Source organism: Microplitis demolitor, chromosome 4 (genome assembly GCF_026212275.2).
Source record: "Microplitis demolitor isolate Queensland-Clemson2020A chromosome 4, iyMicDemo2.1a, whole genome shotgun sequence".
Classification (NCBI taxonomy): Eukaryota; Metazoa; Arthropoda; class Insecta; order Hymenoptera; family Braconidae; genus Microplitis; species Microplitis demolitor.
The window spans coordinates 13,614,980-13,621,091 of NC_068548.1; positions in this window are offsets into that span (position 1 = coordinate 13,614,980).

The following is a 6,112-nucleotide window of genomic DNA, read 5'->3' on the forward strand; positions in this document are numbered from 1 at the left end:
GCCAATGTTTCTTAATAATAACGTTGTATATATATATATATATATATATATATATATATATATATATATATATATATATATTCTAAAATGAAAATTCAACTTGATGCTAGACGAAATGAATTAAACGAATAAAATACTCAAATTTAATAAAATCGGAAACACAAAATTAAATGAGATCACATTATCCTTTGCTCAACAACCACCTCTCTCATTTTCTTGAAATCCTGACGAGTGCTAGCCAATTTTAATTTCCCCAGTATCGGCAACTGGTCTATTTGTAACCGGAGCTTTAAAACCTAAAATTAATATTTTTTGGAGATCAGTGCAATAATCGGCGACAGTGGCACGTCCCGGTGCACTCAGTGTGCTAGGTTATGCAGAGAAGGTCGAGGTAAGCCCAAGTCAACAGTTGAACCCAAGAACGCACCTGTAATAGGAGAGAAGTGCTGTTGTAATAAGGGGCAGTTGTAGCACTCAATAAAGAACTATTAAAAAAACTAAAAATGATTACTATTCTTTCTTTAACTTGTTCAAAATAGTAAATTATCTATTAGATCAAAGTTTCAGATATTAATCTAGTTTCAATATTAAAATATTAAGAATTGTTGAAAATACGCGTGAAAACTTTTTTTTCTACACTTCACAATTTTTTTAAAAACAAATTTGGTTTCTAATGTTATGATATGAGACTTGTATTTATACTTAAAGGGATTGATCAAGAGTATTATATAATCAAAAATTATATCAATTTACTGATTTTTGTTATTTCAATTAGATTTTTATTAATAATTCTGCGTGTGGGTCAGTTGTAACACTTGAACGAGTAGCAATTGTAACAGAGTCGTGTATGGGATTTGCGCAAACTAGATACGCTACAAATCTACCCTCGGATGATGTAGTTTTATATTTATAAATTTTTAATAATTTATATTAAAGATACAAATATATGTGCTACTTGAAGTTTAATTACTTGACTTTAAAAGTTAATTAAGTATAATAGTATGTATTGAGACTGAATAATAAAAGCAATTTTCTGAAAAATATCTATTTCGTTCCGTATTACAACTGCCCCTGCACTGTGTTACAACTGTAGCACGCGCGTGCCACCATCTTAGCCCCTGACTTTAGTTAAATAAATTGATTTTTAAATAAGTTAACATTGACTTTTTACTAATTAACTAAGTCAGTCACATAAAAGATACTATCAGCTAACTTTCTGACAGTTTTTAAGTTTACTATCTTAAAAAAAAACAAATGGAATCAAAAAAATAAAATTTTTTGTTACAACTGCAGCACCTCTCCCCTACCTATCTTACAGCTAGATGCCGAGTATCCCTATCTATCTATCTGTAGTGGTCTCGATATCTATCTCGAACCAATACCTAATTGCAATACCTATTTTGCTATCAGATACTAGGGGAATACCTATCTGCATGCTTGAAGCGGTTAAGATACCTCTCTCATACTCGATTACGACAACTATGATACTTCACTCATAATTGCCCATTAATCTCGTAGAATACCTATCTTGTAGCTACTTTTGTTACCTGCAATCATACCCAGGGAAAGTCGAGCAACACCAAGAACCATCAAGATGTCATAAGTTAAGTATGCTTTGATGACATTTTTAATAAAAGGGTATAATTATTTATGATGTTGCTAGACAAGCAGATTTATTATTTTTTTTCAATTATGTAGAAATGAAAAATTTATTTTATCAATATATAACAATTTTCTTACAAAAATAACAATTTTAACTTTTTAAGAAATTTTTATTTTGTGTTATGATTCTTTCAAACTTTGACAGTACTTATAACCAAATTTCCACTGAGTCTTGAGTATTTTATTTGGTATTTATTTCTTGATCATACTAATTTCTTGTTAGCTGAATTTATAACAATAAATAGTAAGAATTAATAAAACTTTTCGCTAGCTTTTTATATTTATAGAATTATTTTAAAGTAAAAAAATATAATTTTTAACGTGAACTCCTATTAAATTACATGTTGAATGTACCTCAATATCCTCCTTTAGTTCATTCATTGCTTGGTGCTGCTGTCACGCATAGAGCGAATAAAGTATCCCTACAAACCAAATTTCAGACCTCTAATTCTTTTAAGTCAGGAGAACGAGCCATTTGAAAGTCCAAAAATCACATTTTTAGCCCACGTTTAAAAATTTTGTTCTCCAATACTTCAAGCGTGAATCGAATGATTCATGCCAGGTCTTGTTGAGTACATTCTCTAGTATGTAGAAAAAAATATCGTAGGCCCCTAGACGGTTGAACCTTGTTTTGTTACAGAATTAAAAACAATGAAAATTTCTGCAAAATTACAATTTTCTATCTTTATTTTCAAATTCAATTATGGAGCTGCTTATTCTTTCTTTTATTGCTTATTTTGACCATATTAATTTATTACACGATTGAAATTACGTAAATGTAACGTAAAAAACTCAACACATATTTTTTCAATAACATTTACTTTCTACTCCGTATATATTTATTTTGAATTTTTTTATTTGATGTTTAGTTTTTACAATTACATGTGAAAATGTGATGTTTCTTGAATCAAAAATGATCACAGATTGAATAGTATATTACCGAACTTTCGAAAATCATTTAAATTCTATAATTCATCATTTTCGCTATGTAGCAGTTAGTACTGTAAACGAAAATAATATTTTCTTATTTCCCAGGTTGCGGTTCTGTATTTCTCATACTTATGTACTGTTTCACCTGTTTACTATTTTCATAACCTTAATTTTGATTAAATCTAATTTTATTTGTACAACTAGTAGAAATTACTGGAACATTTCATTACCTTTGTTTTATCAAAAATTTATTACTTAAATTTTAAGAAATATTGGAGTCTGTGACGTAGGAAAACTTACGTTTACTAAGTGTCACTTGACTGATTACTCCAATTTGAAAACCTACATAAAGTTGACCAATTTTCAAATGAAGATCGTTTACTATTGAAGCTTAGACTAAATAATGCTAACAGTATTTCAAAAATTTCTGATCATAAATGTTATTATCTGAATTATTATAGAATGAAATTTCGTAAATGTTGGGATCCATTCCGAACCCACAAATAAGTTGTTCGTTGTGCCTCAAGAATTTTAAGTTTGGAGCTTTGTTTCAGTGTTTTAACTCATCTTTTATTGAAGCTTATTATTGGTAATAAAATATGCAAACGATGTGAAAATAATTTACGCCAAATAATCTTATCTCAAGAAAAAAATAATTGCAGTACATTGCAAGAGACCACTGAGCAAATCGATCTGATTCAAGAAGGTACTGTTAATGATAGAAAAGAATTATGACCATTTGCTCGAATTTTAGAGATGAATAAAACTACTACCCAAGAAATCATTCATTGTTCTCAAAGTACTAACTCTACTAATTCTATTTGTATAACGTCGAGTGGCTCTGAATTCATGACTGCAAGTCGAGATAAACAAAATATCCAGCATGAAAAAAGTGTATTTTTTTTATTTAATATACGAAGATGTATAATTATATAAAAAGACAAAAATTTATGTATGTTTGAATATTATGTTCATATAACTTGAAAGTATATTTTTTCTTATAGCATAAACTATAAAAGAAAATATATATTTTATTATAGAGCATTATATATTTCAAGCCTATAATTTGCCGGTTATAAATTCCAATATAACAAAATATATTTATTTATTGCTTCCAGGATCCATTGTCCATAGCAAGGGGTCTATACAATTTTTATACATTAGGAAGAATTCATTTCTAGTTCTATAATAACAAATGTTTTTCAAAATTTCACTAGACAATATACATCACAATAGCTACGAGAGAAAATTTGACAGGTAAAACTTTCAGCAGTGACTGCGTCACTCATTCAAGATAAAAGCTCTTAATCTACATGAATTTCTTATAAAATAAAAAATAGCCATGATGGCTTCAGGTTTATTGTCACTTTTAAGAATGTCCTGGGACACGAGAGGGGAAGCAAAGTGAGGCGTTAAGTAGTGTCAGCGATAATGTTTCAGTTCTGCACATGATTTCAACAGATGTTCAATTAAGTCAGGTTCACCGCTATTACATATAGGACAGTTTTCCGAGTACTGGTATTTGTATCGATAACCATCGAAAGTTAGACTAGCAGCGAAGCGGCTTGCAAGTCTGAGCTGCATAAAAACTCTGGTTGCTTGGAGACCAATCCTATGGTTTAGGTAAAGGCACCTTGCAGTACTGCTTGTATATGGCGTTCAAAGATAATGGACATTTGCAACTAGTTATACATCTCGTTGGTACAGGAAAGACTTATATTTTCCTAGAAACAGGTCTTTATGGAAATCCCAGGTAGTGAAACTCAAGTCTTGCAGTGATTTAGCAGTATTAAGACTAACTTCGTTGACAATGTTCAGGAATTTAGACACCCAGTTTAGTTTGGGTGTCATTTGAGTATTGACGGCTAGCTGATGCAGTCTTTGTAAACAGATTCTCGGCGGTCGTTTGTGCTTCATCTTTTGAATTTTTAGTATCCAGTTCCAGGTGTCTTTGATAGTCTTGAGAACGACAGGGAATCTTTCCAGCTCAATTCTTATTAAAGCTGATGCAGTTTTTCTCGTGAGCCCGTAAAAATTTTTTAAAAAAGTCACATTGAACCTTCTCCAATAGCTCTAGGTGTTGGATTGTCCAAATGGGTGCGGCGTAATGCAATGTTGACTCTACTGTACTGTCGAAGAGCTTAAAAATGCTGTCCGTTGAGTCAATTCTAGCTCTAAGTACGGTGGCTGTCATAGTGTAAACTGTGAGTTGAGCTTTGGCTATAATGCTGAGAGCAGAGGTTCGGCTGAGGCCACTCGGCGTGAATTTGAGTCCTAGGTACACATAGCAGCTTTGAATCAACAGTTTCCGCTCCATATAGGAAGGTCAGGTTTTCTTTAATGCGGCCCGCTTTGCGGCAGCACACAATTTTGGTGTTGGATGTATTTACCACAAGTTTGATTATCTGGCAGTATTGGTATAGTGCTTTTAATTTTTTCTTCTTCATGTCACTGTCCGAGCTGGCAAGGATAACCAAGTCATCTGCGTACAGCAAGGATAAGATGTCAGAGAGGCCATCTATATTGACACTAATAAGTCCCTTGTCTCTAAGTAGTTCTTCCAGATCAGCGACGAACAGGATGAATAAAAGAGGACTCAGAATCTCGCCTTGTAAAACACCCTCCGACGTGTAAGTTTGGGGAGTAGTCGCCATCAATCTTGACCCTAAACAAAGCTGAATTGTATATATTTCTGAGCATTCTGACTAACTTCGCACTGATTCCTTGCAGGAAGAGTTTTTGCCACAGAAGTTTTTGATTGATAAAATCAAAGGCTCTCTTAAAGTCTACAAAGAGCAGATAGAGTTTGGCCTTTTTTGCCACAGACCCAGTTGCATTGCTGACATGAGGTTAAAAAGGTTGTCCAGGCACCTGCGACAAGCTCGAAAACCTGCTTGTGCTTCAGGGATTATTTTCGTCTTTTGAGCCCAACTTTCAAGCCGTTTATTTAACATAGACGTAAATAGTTTCGCTACATGATTGATGAGAGCTATGCCTCGATAGTTAGCCGGATTAGTTTTGTCGCCTTTTTTGTGCAGGAGCGAGACTGTGGCCGTCAACCAGTTATCAGGTATCGTCTCGATTTCAAGGACCTTATTGAATAGGCAGAGTATGTATAATTTCAGGTTATATGGCAGAGCTTTGGATAAGTTGTTTTTTTATGTCATCTGGCCCAGATGCTTTAATTCCTTTGCAATTTTTTATCGCTTGATTTAATTCATAAATGAAGAATTCTGTATCAAGTGAGGGGTCGAGTACCCCGGTATAGCTTGTAGTATCTTCTTCTCTAGCGGGAATCGTGTCGTTATAGAAACTTTTTCAAGTGGATACATCGATAGGATTGAATACAACATTCTTGATCAAACCATTCTTGAGGTTTGTTGAGACGTGTGGCTCGTATTTCTTTAACTATCTCCGCATTGTACGCCGATTCACTAACAGCTTCTTTCAGGTTATTGTTCATATAGTGAACTGAGCAGTTAGGAAAATCTATACTTATTTTGCTAGACCATTTCATGCG